Below are 15,534 nucleotides of genomic sequence, written 5' to 3' on the forward strand. Positions count from 1 at the left end.
CCAATATGTGGTAGTATTCTTATTGATAGATTATCAGGAGTTAACATTTCTTGTATCTCTTGGTTTTCAACTCATTTATTAGCAGAAGGTTTAGGTCACCATTTCAAAGGACAGTACTGTATGGAGGTGTAGGTTAGTGAGCTGGCAGTTTTGTGGCATAAGAGTTACTTTTTCTACATCATCAGTAAGCTCAAGTGAACAGGTTATTCTATTCAAATTTATATCACAACTCACTTTGACATCTGACAAGCTTCAAAAGTAGACAACAGTTATGAAGTAAAAGCTGAAGTACACATTCATACGCAACAAGAATGAGACACTTAAAATGAGACTGCTAAAGGATTCTTGCTAACAAGAGTAGTCCCAATATACAAAAGAGTTTTAAATAGCTTCTCAGTATTGTCATTTATTTTAAATATGATTAAGAAAAAGGCCAAAAATAAATAAATCTATTTTGAAGAGAAAAAATATATTTGACAAATGCTACTAATTTTTGTTTTCATTTAAACATTTTAACTTAATACCTTGAGCAATTTTTATCACAAACTTGCTGCTGGTCTTTTTCTCAGGAAAACAAAATTTTAAAGACAAAAGCTCTGAATTTAGTGCATTAGTAAAACTTTGTAATTTATCTACTTTTCCCTTGTGATTCCATTCTTGAACAATTACACACTCTGTGGTTTTATGTTGGTTTGAAATGGGGAAAAGCCACAAAACTTAAAGAAAGTTAGTGTAACAACCTTTATCCAGCTTTACTCATTAGTTTTTACAAAGAGTTGCATGACTTGATTTCTGTGACCCAACCATTTAGGTAACAAACACTCACTTGCTGACTGCTGGTATAAACAGAAAAACTGGAGTACTGTAAATTTTGGTATTTGTTGTCAGGTGTTAGTATTTATTTTAACTATTTTAATCTGGTAGTCATATTGCAGGAGCATAAAGATGGCATAGTGAGACCAGATACATACGCTGACTAATAGCTGAACAGAATAACTCTCTGACGAAATTTATAGTGTGTTTTTTGGTTGGTTTTTTTTAATATAAACTATTTAGGAAATTAATTTTAATGAGAATGAAAGTCAAATGATTTGCTTTGAAATGACAAACATCTTTTTGTTTGGTGATAAGCCAATCCTGGAGGTCATAGATTTAGTCTCAGCTCTGGTTTTACATATCTTAGGTTTTCTGCAAAACTGCGAAAGATTCTTTTCTTTTTTTTGTTAATTAATCAATTATTCTCAGCATGTGCCACCGAATTTGCATTGGTATTTTTGTCACATATAAATCTGCAAAAATACAATGGTAAATCACATCTTCTGTATCCAGATAGCAGTAATGGAATTTTGCTACTTGAATTTTGCTGGACTGAAACAGCTTTACCTTGAGTTGCTTCTTGCATATTGTAATCAACAAAAGTGGGACCTTTTGTAAAGTAATTTGTTAATCTATATGATCAATAGTCTGCACCTTTCAGTACATAAAGAACTGTCAACTCCATGAATGGAATATGCTCTGTGCTTGTGAAATTGTAGCTTACAAACAGCTAACCAACATGATACTGCAAGAATAAGTAGTGTGTTGCTATTCTTCTTCCTCACTTTTATATTTTTTATATTTGTATTAGTACGTTTTTCAGCTTGCTTATTGCTGATGTTGCAAATACGCACTTTTCTAAGTTTGTGTCCCTGGATTTGGTATAAACACATGACATTTTGGAGTGGAGCAAGCAAGAAATGCTGGAGGGAAATGTCAGTTTTCTCACTGAAATATCTTGGTTCTACAATAGACTGCGATTGCCCAGAAACTGCTGAGTGCTCCATCGTTGCGTCACCTCTCCCGGATAACCAAATGCCAAAGAGGGGGATTTCTGTGGAGGATAGCTGGGGATGGATCAGCACTGGTGCCAAGCCGCATGCCTGTTGCCTCAACAACGTGGCCAGTGCTTGTTGCTTCAGGAAAAGAGGTAAGCAGCCTGCTCACCTGATGTCTTTATTCAGGCTTTGCACGCTCCCTCACTTCTTCCCATTTAACAGGGATGGTATAGATTCCAATGTTTGTGTCTGTTCCTTACAGTCATGTGTTAACAACATGGCAACAACAGTTGCTGGACTGTTGGCTGCAACGGTTTCTTCTGGCAGTGAGCTCTGCAGTCTAATTGCCGATGACACAAAACCAGTATTTTCTTTTGCAAGCCTTAAAGTTTACCCTGTAGTATTTCACTGATTTCAGTGAGTACCATGTCAGGAAGACCTCTGTCCAACTTCAGTATTCAATTTGATTATATTCTTCATCACACCCTCCCTCACTCTTTGTGGTTAAAATCTTGATCTCTCTCTTCTTTTTCCAAGACCTCTCTGTGTCTCCCATTTAAGATTATAGTTTTCCACTGAACAGCTACTTCTGCAATAGCTTTATTGCAGAACTCCTCACCCATATTTTTTCAAAATATTCATGACGATTTTAAGGTTTCAGATTGGAAGGACTTGTCAGGGTAGACCTTTAAAATGCATGGAAATGTAATATTTCTCTTGCTTTCTGTGTGTCATATTGCACACAAAATTCAATATATCATTACAAGCTCATCACTGCTGACTAATAAAGGGTATACCTTTGCATGGTATGGTAGCAGAGTGGTTTAGTCCCTGTAATTCTCTCTGTTTCTGGTGCCATATTTCCTCTATGTCTAAGAAAACATTCTGCCTAACGTAACCAACTTCTATTTTCCTTTCCTTCCTCAGCTTCAGTATTTCAGCTTAGTCCTCTGACATTATTTTCTCTGTATTTATCTCCTCTTCCCCTTCTGCTTTAATAAGCATAGTGCTGATTCAGGTTTATAATGCAAAAAACCAGAATATGTTTTTCCAAATAGTAAAGGAGTCCTCAGGCTTTTTAAGTATTTTTCCTGAATGGTAATCTAGCTGATTCACTAGCATGCCTGGAACTATGTTATAGCTAAATTAGAAAGTAAACAAATTAAGCTGTTACAGAAATATTAGAGTGGTATTTCTTCTCCAAGTTTTCTTATTTCTTTCAGAACTATGAGCAACCTGTATTTTGAATGAGGGAAGAAATTGCTGAAATTTCTGACAACTCTGCTTTTTATTAATAACTGAGTGCTTTAGACTCATTAGAGAAAAATCTGCTGCTTTTCTCAGATTCTTCTCTTAGGCCACTATGAAATTCCAAGGATTTCTGCTGTTTGAGGAGATCAATATGCCATTTGCAATTAGCACTCTTTTTGAGAGATATGATTACTTTCATGTTATGCTTGTAAAAAATTTTGAGCTGACAAGGATATTTTCAATGTATTTATTTATTTATTTATTTATTTGTGTATAGCTGTCTGAAGTTTGCTGGTAAAATGCTAATTGCAAAGATTTGGTAACAGGCAATTTGTATTCCATAAATTAGTTATTTTCACTGTATTATTAACACTCACTATGGGATATTTTGTAAAGCTAATTAGATGTCCTTGCTTAGTTGCAAAACTCTTTTAAAGGCATGTATTATTCCATATTCATTATTGTAGCTATATCACTCAATATAAAAGAAAATCCATGTCACCCACTTCTGTCATCTTTAGCTCAGAAAAAACTACTTCTGCTTTCTATTAGGCAACCGTGTAACCCAGCTTCAGGTACCTAAACCTTGTCTCCTTAAGCTTCACTTAAGTTTGGTAACAATAAAGAAGCTTCTGCTAAAGGAAATTCTGAAAAGAAGAGAATAGTCAAAGCTTTTCTCCATTGGCCATGAAGAAAACCTAGCAAAGCTGGTATTCTTCTATGTTAAGCATGTGCATTACACCTCTGAGATTAAGAACTGTGGTTACCATTTTACGGTCCCACAAAAATATATACAGAAAGGAAGGTCATCTCATGATCCATCTGATCAAAAACACAAACCAGCTAAAGCAACAGTCCCCTGATTTCAACGTGTGTTACAATTAACGTGAATCTTGTGCTTCCTTGGTGAATGCTAAATTGTAGTTAGGATCTGAACCTGTGCTGTTCATGGGGTAATGCAGCTTCTACATCACATTATAACGAAAGAAAAAGAAAATGTCCCTTTCAGAAGTATTAAAATGAGTAAGATGAGTCTCCTGTATATAGATGGTAGTTTGCAAATGCAGCTTAGTCTATTTGCAGTCAGCAGAAAGAATGAGTTCTAGTGTGCTCTGTAATTATACTAATTTACTTCCATGCCTAAATGAAGGTTGTGTAATTTCTCATAACTTTGGCTTGTGGAAAGGTTTTTTTCTGTTCAGTCTCATCAGAAAACAAAATTTATTTTCTGAATATTTTTTGATGGCATGTCTAATCTAAATATTAGATTTTTTTCTTAGATTTTATAGTTTGACATGGTTTTGATATCCAAGTCATTCTGCTGGATATTTAATTAGAAGACCTCTTAGAAGGCTATTTACATTTAATTCAGTGGTTAATATTTGGCATTCTCTCTGGTTTATGCCAGACTTAGAAGGCAATGTCTATGTTGTCTAGAATTAATTTAATTTGTAAGTAATATACTTAAATACTTAATTAATTTACTTGATAAGCCTCCCTGTCCCTTTTTATGACTTTGTTTTCAACTAAACTCATGAAATCTAGTAACAGTGAAAACATGCTCATCAGTATTAAAAGACTTTGAAAGTTGTATCAGTGCCTCAAGGTGGGTGTGACAGGTAACTTATCTTCTCTGTTGTGTCTGATGAAAGGTAATATGTCACATATGCTTCATAAAGTTTAACTGCTTGCAGAGAAAGTAGTAACGGTAAGCGTCAGTACAAAAACGAGTTATAGGCTTGAGTTGTTCCTATCTCTTAAAAGAGCTTATGGGGTATGATCCTGGGTTTACTGGTCCTTAGACCTGAGCTGGTATGGTCAGTGCTACGTTGCCGTATTCTCTCAGCCTTGTCAGGGTATTGCAGACTTGGTCTAAAAAGAAGCTATGCCATGCAAGTCAGTGTCCAGCCTTAACAGCCTGCACCAGCAGGAAGTAGAAACTGAGAGAAAAAAGTGAAGATGAAATTCAGGAAAACAGCTCCGTCAAAATGACAGAAAAAAAATGAACCTCAATACCTCAATCTTTCGCTCTCCCCCCCCCCTGCCCCCCACTTCTTTAAGCAATAATATCCATGACAGCTACATTAATTAACTAAAAAAAAAAGATACTTTTTTTGTTTGTTTGTGTGGTTTTGTTTTTGGTTTTGGTTTTTTTTTGTGGGTTACACACACACACAAGTTCTGTCCTGGCATATGATTGACAAGTTAACCTTGATAGAACTTGCTGGATTAGCTTTCCTTTCTTTGATACAAAGGCTGGTGGATTTTTTGCTGATCAGGCATGGCTGTTCTAAACAGCCTTCATGACAAACTTCTTTCCCCTTCAGCCATTTGCTGCAGGGCAGCACCCAGACTTTGTGAGAACAGAAAAGAGGATATTTGGAGAAAATTCTGAGTGCAGTTTCAGCCTTTTCATAGCAACCTTTTCTGTCTCACTCTTGCTTCTAGCTCTTTGCTGGCTCATACTGCTGGAAATACATTTTGAGCTTCATTGTCTAACAGAAGGGACAGCTTCTGTGTGGAGCTGGTGCACTGTGGATGCTTGCAAGGTTAACAGCACTTGTTTCAAAGGGATATCCAAATATGTTTTCATTCTGTCAAGGTATCTCTGAATTCATGGTACTTCCTTTGCTTGAAGTGCTATCAGCTGATAAATCCCTGGTCTCCTACCCAGCTCTCTTCCCTGCCACCTTCCCAGAGTCCCACAACACATTGACTTCCATGATGGATGAGTTCAGATGCAGAACATCTGCAGAACATCTGCAGAACATTTTTTTGGAGAAAGGCTCAATGAAAGCAAGAAGTTTCAAATCGTTCTGGTTTATGTTCAGCCTTATTTTCAAAGGACAAATTGGTTTAGTTGCCAAGTGGTTGAAGCATCTCTGTTAGGAGGAAATAATGACTGTTAAATCCTAAGCCAGTTTAGAGTATCTGTTTTGATTATGTCTAGAAAGGAAAACAAAAGACTCAGGCAGCCTCACCACCAACAAAGGCGTTTTACCGGTGTAGGCATTTTTCCAATATGACAGAGTTGGGGCAAGCTTCTTCCCTCAGATCAGGCTGAGGGAAACACCTGAAAGCAAACGTGCCATCATTTTAGAGGAATCTATTACTCTCACTACCCCCAGATACGACAGGATACACAGCCACACACTGAACATGTCTTCCTTTTTGGTACCAGCACATTTTTAGAGACACTGTGCAACGTGTTTGTGAGAATGAGAAGGACAGAGGGGAAGTCACCTCTGTGGCAGATGATGCTCCTGTCCTGGCCCCTGAGCAGCTCAGTGTGATGGGGAGCCTGGGGGAAGCATCATCACAGTGTAGGCACTTACCAGGTATCAAGCAGATAAACACCACCTTCAAACATTTTGCAGGTGCCTAAAATCCAGGCAAGCTGTATGAAAATAATGGAAGTGTAGCTTTGTGTTTCATTTAATCTTGCTGTGGTTTTCTGCTCAGTTTGTTCAAGTCTGGTTAACAAAACCAAAAGGCAATCCTTCGTGCATCCTTGTTATTATTATTGTACAGCTGCTGGTTCATGAATGTAATCAGTGGAACTACCACACCTTGCCAGATTGAATGTAACAGATAGAGCAGGATTTTTTTTTTTTTTTTTTTTTGGGGGGGGGGGCAGGGCAGAAGCTGTGGGGTGGATGGGATTATAAATGCCCCTTTTTACTAAGTTAAATGTGAAAATTTTCTAAACCATTGGTTCTCCGGAGTGGAAGTGTTGGGGAATTTAATTGCATTTAATACCATATATAAATATTATTCTTATTTAGACAGGCAAACAGATAATTGACCTCATATTCTAGTTGTTAAACCATTGAATTTGTGTAGGAAAGCACATGTTCTAGATCCTTAATTCACAGGTTTTAAAATTTATTTATTTAATATTTTAATAGTAATGGGTTGTGGTGTAACCCGTTTACAGAGAGAGTCCCATGACATAATGCAGCAGGGCGTGAAGTCCTATCAATATTGCAGATGACACTAAGTAACGGAGGGCCAGTCGATGTGCAGGAGTGTAGGGCTACTGTTCAGAGGGATGGACGGGGTGGGGAAGGGGCCAACAGGGGCCCCATACAATGCAGGCAGGAGCAATAAGCCCTGGAAACGATGATGGGTGGGAATCAGAGAAAGCCCCTCTGCCTAGCTCCCTTAAGGCCCTCAGGAATAAACATGTCCATGTGAATAATTACTCTGAAGATCCAGTTCTTGCAACAGACTTCCGTAGCATGGACCTCAGATGTTCCACAGCTGGCTGTCTAGAAAATAAGTGAGCCAGAAAAACCGAGAAGCTGAAGTACAACACACTTTGAATGTTTTTAAGGGATTCAGATGAAATCCAGTGAACAGCAACAAGATTCTCTGGAAAAAGAAAGAACAGCAAAACATGGAAGTGAAGAGCTGCTGTGGGAAGATTCTTTCATGTGGAAAGAACTTGTGACTCCCTCAATTAAGTGTATGTCCTGGTCACAAAAACTTATGTCCTGCATAAAAAGTTAGCAGGTGAATTCAGAGGTGGTTAGATTCTGCAAACACAGGTGGCAAATAGTCTTAAGGTTTTCCCATCACTGCAGTGGGAGCAGTGCAGGATGTGTTCTATCAAACAGTCTGGCAAAAGACTTCAGTGGCCTGGTGGGCTGTAGAGATAAGTATTTGCAACATGGAATCGCTCATTCAGCTCTGAGTTTGCTCTGTTACAGAGAGGGAGATGATCTCGTTTGGCAATTATTTTATGAAACATGGTGTAAACCACATACATTTTGGTTTTGAGCTGTGTCAAGGGAGTAATAGGAGTGCAGTATTTCAAGTCAAGTAGTGACCAACCACCTATCATGAGTTTACTTAGTCATATTAGCAGCAATTATTACGGAGCTTAGATCCTGAATGTGTCATTATCCCAGGAAAGAGTTTTCACTGCTCCCAGCATGTTGCTGCAGACTGTTTCAATCAGTTCAGTATCTTTTGACAAAAGAAAATAAAAAGAACAGGTCAGGAATTCAGAAAGACTTCTGACAGATCCTTGCTGCACTCCCAGAAGTATTTTAAGGGGCTGACTGTTTTCTATGAGAAAATATAGTGTGTTTAAGTCTACTATCTAAGAAAAATATAGATATAAAGTAAATATTAAAAAAAAATACATTTTTACTTCAAAACTACAGCTAGAGAATCTCACTTTTGTGTTAAAATTTCACTTCATGTTAAGAAGTTGTTATATCTTCAATTTATTCTCAAATTGTGACAAAACCCAATATGGGGTTGTTAAGAATCATCTTGAAAATAAATCTATGGCCCTCAATCTTTTTGAAAATATATATTGTATCTCTTCCTGTCCCTGCTTCACAGTGCCTAGCATCAGTGGGAAAAATGAAAAAATCAGCATTTAACTGTTCTGTGAAAAAGCTTTTTGTAAGGGATGCAGAAGGAAGTGCTTTCTGTTCAGCTAAATATGGGAATCTTGAACATGTACAAATAAATGACCAAATTAATTCTGAGATGTACTTATAAGTTTCATGAAGGGAATACATTTCTATTATGTGTTGACAGCAGTTTATTTGTTGATAATGCATTCAAAAGATTTGAGGGACAATTGGCTGCATTGACTGCAAAGGAAAAATTTATTACCTGTATCACCGTACGGGGAGGACTGTAGGTAGTCCACATACTGACACTTTGAATGGGCTTAGTAGATTCAGTCTTTTTAAACTGTTACTAATAGAAATTTAGATTCCAACTGTGTGAAATTAATTGATCAGCTTTCTTACTGCAATATCCAAGCTTTGTGCTGATTGAATAATGGTTTTTTTTGTTAAAATTCAATCTTCACCAAGGATTTTTAGCAAATAAAGACTAAATGAGCTAGCATATAGGCAGAAGGGGGATATTTTATCTGCAAGGGTGGGGAGTGGGGGGAGTGGTACAAGAAAATAATCTCCGGAAATCCAGTGTTTACTGCCCTCGAGATTAAATCAGTTCTCAGATTATGTTGAGAACATACTGTCGCTACTAAAGCATCCACAGTTTCACCTTCTCCATGCAGCCCGGCAGCTGCACGAGCAAGGCAGCCTCACTGCAGGCAGCATCGGTTCATGCTGGACAATGGGTGAGTCTGTCTCATGCCCAGCCAACGCAACACTTACTGGAGTGCAGAGACTGCAGCTACACTGTGGCACGACAGGCTGGCATCCGCGCAAAACATCCCCGCTCAGTGGAAAATGTTCCCACAGAGTGCTGGCCTAGCATGGTCATGATCTTTTGAAGATTAAGTTGAAATCTCTCCAGGAACGATACTGCAGCAGCTCAGACTGGCCAGCCAAGGGATGTCTTGCACCATCCTCTGTGGCCCAACCCTTTCAAGAGCTCATGTTCTCAGATGCTTTCAGCAGTTCCTACATTGCACTGATGAACCTCCATTTGCTCCCAGAGCGCATGCTGCCAAAAAGCTCTCTTTCACTCTGCGTTTTGAATCGAGATCATGATGGCCACACTGATTCACGATATTTTAGTTGCTAATATCAACTTCTTAATCTGCCTTGGATATGGCAGAACAAGGAGATACAGCTACGGGATCAGGATGTAATTTCAAAATTAGGCTTTACGCCAGAAATACAGGAAGAAGAGATCACTGAACTGTGCAGTGTTAAACACGTTGATCTGAGCTCTTTACTATTTATCTGCTAAATATCACCTTACATACACTTCTGATTAAAACAGATCATATGCTCAACTGTAGCAAACTAGTTTGATCTGAATTAACTTAATGAAAGGAGAAACTTCTTTTTCCTTCGGTAAAGAAATATGATGTTCCAATACATTAGAAGTCTGCTTCCTTAATGCTATTCCTGGCTGACACATTACCGCAGTGTATGAGGGTGGTTTTGGCAAGGGGGGTGGTGGTTATGCACTGTTGCTATATGAAAGCTACACTGTTTTTTCAGCCTGCCACTGTGACATGCATTCAGTATACATTTTCCACACCAGAAAGCCAGTCATTCTGGTACATTAACATGACTTGGGTTTCTACTATATATATATATGTATACACTATATATATATATATAAAACAAAGTCAGTTTTATCTTCCTCCTTCTGAAATTTCCTTTCTTTCAACTTTGTGAACTCTGTCCCATCTCTGTGGGAATACTTTCCACCAGTAATTTATACACATGCATGTCTTTAGCTTACACTGATTGGGGTTTTTTTTTGCTTTTCCATTATGTTTTAGGCAAAACATAGAAGGTTCTAAGTGAAATATTTTGGAGTTTAGAGCTCTTGATATATTCATTCTTACTCTTTATTATGTTCTTCCAGTTTTATGATGGCAATATATTGTCTTCTTCAAAATGATGTTGAGAATGAACAAACAGAACCTAACATTTGAAGGAATATAAACTATGACCCATTACCTCTGCCTAAAGTAGTACATCTCAGCCATGTCATGCAGGAGTAGCCAAGTAACACTCCCCCACCCCCTCACACCCCACACACCCCCCACCACCCCCCAACCACATCCTTGCCTTATCCAGGTCCTGGAGCTATACTTGTCTTCAGCACAGGCCTGTTTTCATCTGACCTCATGTTACATTTTGGCAGTCTACTTATGTAATTATGTTTTCAGCTGTAATTTTTTCTTTCCTTTAAACAATGTTCACACTTTCTTTTCTGTTTCTAGTATTCTTAGTTGTCTTTGTCTGATCAAAGGTTAATCAGACATCCCAATTTCTCCTCAGTTCCTTCATTTTAAAGCAAAATAAAGCTGAAAAAAATAGACACACAGTTTTCAAGGTACCTTGCCAGTTTCTTGGTTGTCTCATGTATGTCTGCATAACTTAAAAGCATCTTTTCCTTTTTTCCCTCCCACTTATAAGAAGGTCTTTACTAAATTGGTTTCCTACCTCCACGTATCCATCAGGAAACTGAGATGGGAAACAAATTTTTAAATTTGTTATGACAAAAGATTTTATTTTTATTGGGTACATTAGATCATTTTGAAGCTGTTACAGAATTTGTGGTAACAAAAAATATATTAGAAACAGTCATTTTTTTAAAAATACTCTGTGACAATGTTTCCATTCACCTTGTTTAAGAAAGGAGAATTAGCTAAACAAATGAAACAATCTCAAGGCATAACTGTTTTGTTTGTTCAGAAACACAATACTAACAAAATGGTTCAACTCTCATTTTCATTTTATGGAACAAACAGGAGACCCTCTGGGGATAAGCCTGTTTATTTTGTTAGTTCAGTTGACTACTGAACAGCTTACCCTTGCTTCTCGAGGCATTAGCAGATGCTGTTTGTTGGACTGCCATTGCAATACAGCTGGTAGGTTCTTCTCCTCGATGACCAAACTCTAATTTTCTTAGCCTTCCTTTTATGAAGTTAAAGGAGGACCAAGAAGCTGGTTTCCCTATGGACTGTGCTGATTATGAGCTGGTTTGTGAGCATGTGCAAAGGGTACATGTATGTTATAAAACATGATGCTTTACAGCAGCTTGAATGCCCATGGACCCAACAGCTAAGGAAACTATGCTAAACCACAAGTTAGTGTTTAAGCTACATTTTACTTAAAACTACAATTTAGTTTACCACTTGTATCTCACATATAATATTGTAATTCCAGTTTTGTTGTTTCTGTGAAGTTACCCAAAGATTGCATTAACTAAGGGGGAAGACATTATATTCGTATTGATCTTGAAATAATTTATCCTGGGATTCAACCCTGGTTTGCTTTAAACAGGAATCTAGAACTGAGAGTGCCTGAAGGAAAACTAAAGGGGTTTCATAAGCCAGGTTCATAATGACTTCCCTGCAAGATCTCTATCTTCTTCTCTTGTCTGACTGCCCTAAGGACAACACAAGTGGTCTAATGCACCCAGCAACTTCCCCATAAAATTTAGCTGTTTATGTTGGGGCCTAAGCTAACTTTTCACAGGTGGATGAGTAGAAGAACCTCTTCCTCATATTTGGAGCAGTAAATTCTGCCAGCCCATGGAATAGAGACTATTCCTTGCCATCTGTCCAGCACACAGTCTTCTTTTCTTTTTTTCCCAAAACATTTTGTTAGTCATTTGATGCTCTTTCCCTTGTTTAAGCTGCCACCAGAGAAAAGCATGGAAGCCCAGAAGTCCTTCTCAACAACGAATAACCTGGAAGACTAAAGTGTGCACTGGGAAAGCAGACAGAGCCTGAGATACAGCAGCAGCATCCTGTGACCATTTCAGCATCCACCTGCCTGCCTGCAGTTAAAGGGCAAAACCATTCATAAGGACTGTTGTCAAACAAGCCAAAAGAATTTGTACAGATTAAGCCTACTTGCGGTACAATGCAGTCTTCATGTCAAAGAGGGAACAAAGGTACTAGTAATATATAAAATCCATGAACTATATAGGGATTTCTTTGGGGTTTAATTTGTAATTTAATTTGTAAAGGACTTTTCTCTCTCATCTATCTGTTGATCTGAAGTTGGACATATTTCTCCTAGAGAAACTTTATGCTGACAGAGCAAACGGTAGGAAAAAAAACTCTATCGTGGCTGCCCATGTTCACAAACACACAAGAGAGACAGGCACAGGCTGCCCTTTGCAGAAGGAACCTCTTTGTCATCTCAGTAAGTCACCGGGCACGGTCGTGTGGCACCAGCCCCGTGAGGCTGAGGCTGTTTCTCATTCTGCCGTTATCACAGGGCAACTGGGCCACCGCTCTTGGGAAAATGCAAACACTCAGGTGATTTCTGGCGCGAGTACAGTACTCACCATGTCAGTTCATTTCCCATCTCTAGCCCTGAGTCTCTTGATGTCTCCTGCTCTGGTCACTGGGAGTGCTCATCACCATCAAGTCATGGATCACCTCATCAGGGCTCTCTCTTACAGGGGACAGTGCCCAGAAGGGTTCCTTTTTCTCCAGCCTTCCTCTTCAGCAGTAATTACACAGCAAATGCTTGAAGGGTCTAAGGCTGAAAATCACTGCTTCACGTCTCAACAATACGGGTGATTTATAACTTTCATTACATTTAATAGAAAGACCAAAACATTTGCATTTTAATTATCCTTCTTTACTCACTCCAAATGGTATCGGTTAGCTTCTGCATATAAATTCTGCAGAATGATTGTCTTAATAACCTCAAAAAAGTCAATAGAGAAAAACAGGACCAATTCCTCTCTCCGAAAAATTGTTTTCACACCACCTTTAGCTTTCAAGTGTATGACCAGCAGAAAAAAGAAGAAGGGGGAAAAAAAAAAAAAAAAAAAAAGCACTTCTGTAGAACTGTGTGCTTTCTTACAGGAACAATCTTACTCGTTCTGCAGCATATGATTCCACCACGTCCTTGTGAGCTATGGTGTGATCTCCAGTGACTAGTGGTGTTTAATGTTGTTATTCACCAATTAAGTGTTGAATAATGTCACTTAAATTCATTCCTTGACAGTTCCCTTCTAGGGCTTATATCATCCTATAAATACACAACTACAGCCATTGACAAAACTCTAATGGAAAGCATTTTGATACCTTTTTTCAGTCTAATTAGGAATCTGAGAACGCACCTCTAGAATAAGGTTCAGGTTTTGTCTCCCCACTATCTGCCATAGATTTTTAGTCTTTAAAATACCTATGATGATAGTTGTTACATTTGCAGCATGCTCAACAGAATCAACATAAATAATCATTTCATGCTTAAAGCTTTCAGGTAACTTTCCCGAAAATGAACTGTGAATGTGAGTGCAAGACAGGACCCTGGGTCTCTAAGAAGAATGAAAGAAAAGGTGAATTACTAAAGAGATCAAACTGTAATAGAGGAATAATGTGGATCAACAATTAGTTCACTAGTTAAAAATGGCTTTTCAGGGCTCTTCATTATTAAATTGTTTATGATAAAGTTTCAGAAACTGAGATTTTTGGTGACTAACTGTGGTGGATGGATGAGTGGACATTTGCCTTAAACATTTCTTGATACAAAAAGGTGCAAGCTTTGCTGACTCAGGCACATAGCAGGAGTTATAACTACAAGAAAGAACGAGACACTGGTTTGCAACCCTGCAGAGACAGGACTGAGATGGTATTTTTTCCACCCTCACATCCCATGGTTTTGGTGCCTGTAAACAGCTAACTGCACGTGTGCAAGGGTACAGGGTCATTGACCCTGGGAACAGTCTTGTCTGATGTGACCTTGAAATAGTCTGATGCAACCCCAAAATAGTCCTCCTATGACCACCCAGCATATACTGAACCTGTGCAGAACCAGACCGCTCGTACCCTCAGCTAGTGTCATACCCACCATGCATATACATGAAGTTTCTTGGAACTGGGCAGAGATTTTGGGACCTGGGCTGTGTAAAAATGGTACCAGCAAAAGCTCGGGTGGGAGCCCCACCACCAAGATACCCAGAGTGAAAAGGACTAGGAGGAAGCCACTGGATCCCAATTATTGCAGGTGACAATACCTCTTTATGTCTCTATCTCTCTATATATATTTATGTCTCACTCTCCTCCCCTTTCTTCTTAGAAATGTGTGGCACCAGACTTGCTTATCCAGGTAAATTATCTGGTTAATTGATTGCCATTGAGTTATTGTGTCTACCCACATGCCTTGTAGTGTGTTTTAATAAATCATAAAATTGGTTGGCTGGTGTTGTTTCACCTTAATTCAGCCCAAGGGGGTCACAGACTTGGTTGTTAGTTCCAAGGGGAGGGAGATCATCCTGAATGGCTCCTCTTGGGTCCCAACACTAATATCATCAAAATATGACAAAAATGTCAAGTGTAAAATGCTTTAACATATCAGAGAATTCAGGGGGCTGAGTGTTTTTCTGGGCTTTGTTTTTGTTTTTTAGAGAAGAGTCACATTGATAAATTGTTTGCTGCCACATAGCAGATAACAAAGTTGCTGGATAAAGTGGTGTGTTTCTGCTGAATATTTTATGTCCGGGGTATCATTCATAAACAATTTACACGCTGCAGTGTGGATCAGTAGGGGGATCATGGGGTGCAGCTCTGGCTGTGCTGCTGTGCAACCCCACACTGACCAACACAACAAATGTGTCTCCAGCACAAGGGGACACATGGCTGACATGTGAGACCTGAGCTGAAGTGACAAAGAGGGCAGAGGAGGAACTGGCCCATTCAGTGCGTTTTGCTGGTGCTGACCACTCCCAACACTGCTAATTAACAGACTGCTAATTGGTTCAGCGGTGGGGAGCAGGTGGCTTGGCAGCAGCACATGCCACAGTGTTTCTGACGCCTGCTCATCTCTGCACTTTGCTCAGGGAGCTCATGCTCCTCACTCCTGCAGACATCTCCAGTGCTGTCCCTGCAGCAGTGGGCTATGTGCCACACCAGGAGCCCTTGAGTTCCCCCATAACTTTTTACCCTCCTTTGCCTTTTCCTTTGTCAATGTATGCATTTCTCAAAAATATATGAACTCTTTTTCAGCCTACCAGCACAACTAGGAGCCATCAGAGTAACAGT

Source organism: Falco biarmicus, chromosome Z (genome assembly GCF_023638135.1).
Source record: "Falco biarmicus isolate bFalBia1 chromosome Z, bFalBia1.pri, whole genome shotgun sequence".
In the NCBI taxonomy this organism is placed as follows: Eukaryota; Metazoa; Chordata; class Aves; order Falconiformes; family Falconidae; genus Falco; species Falco biarmicus.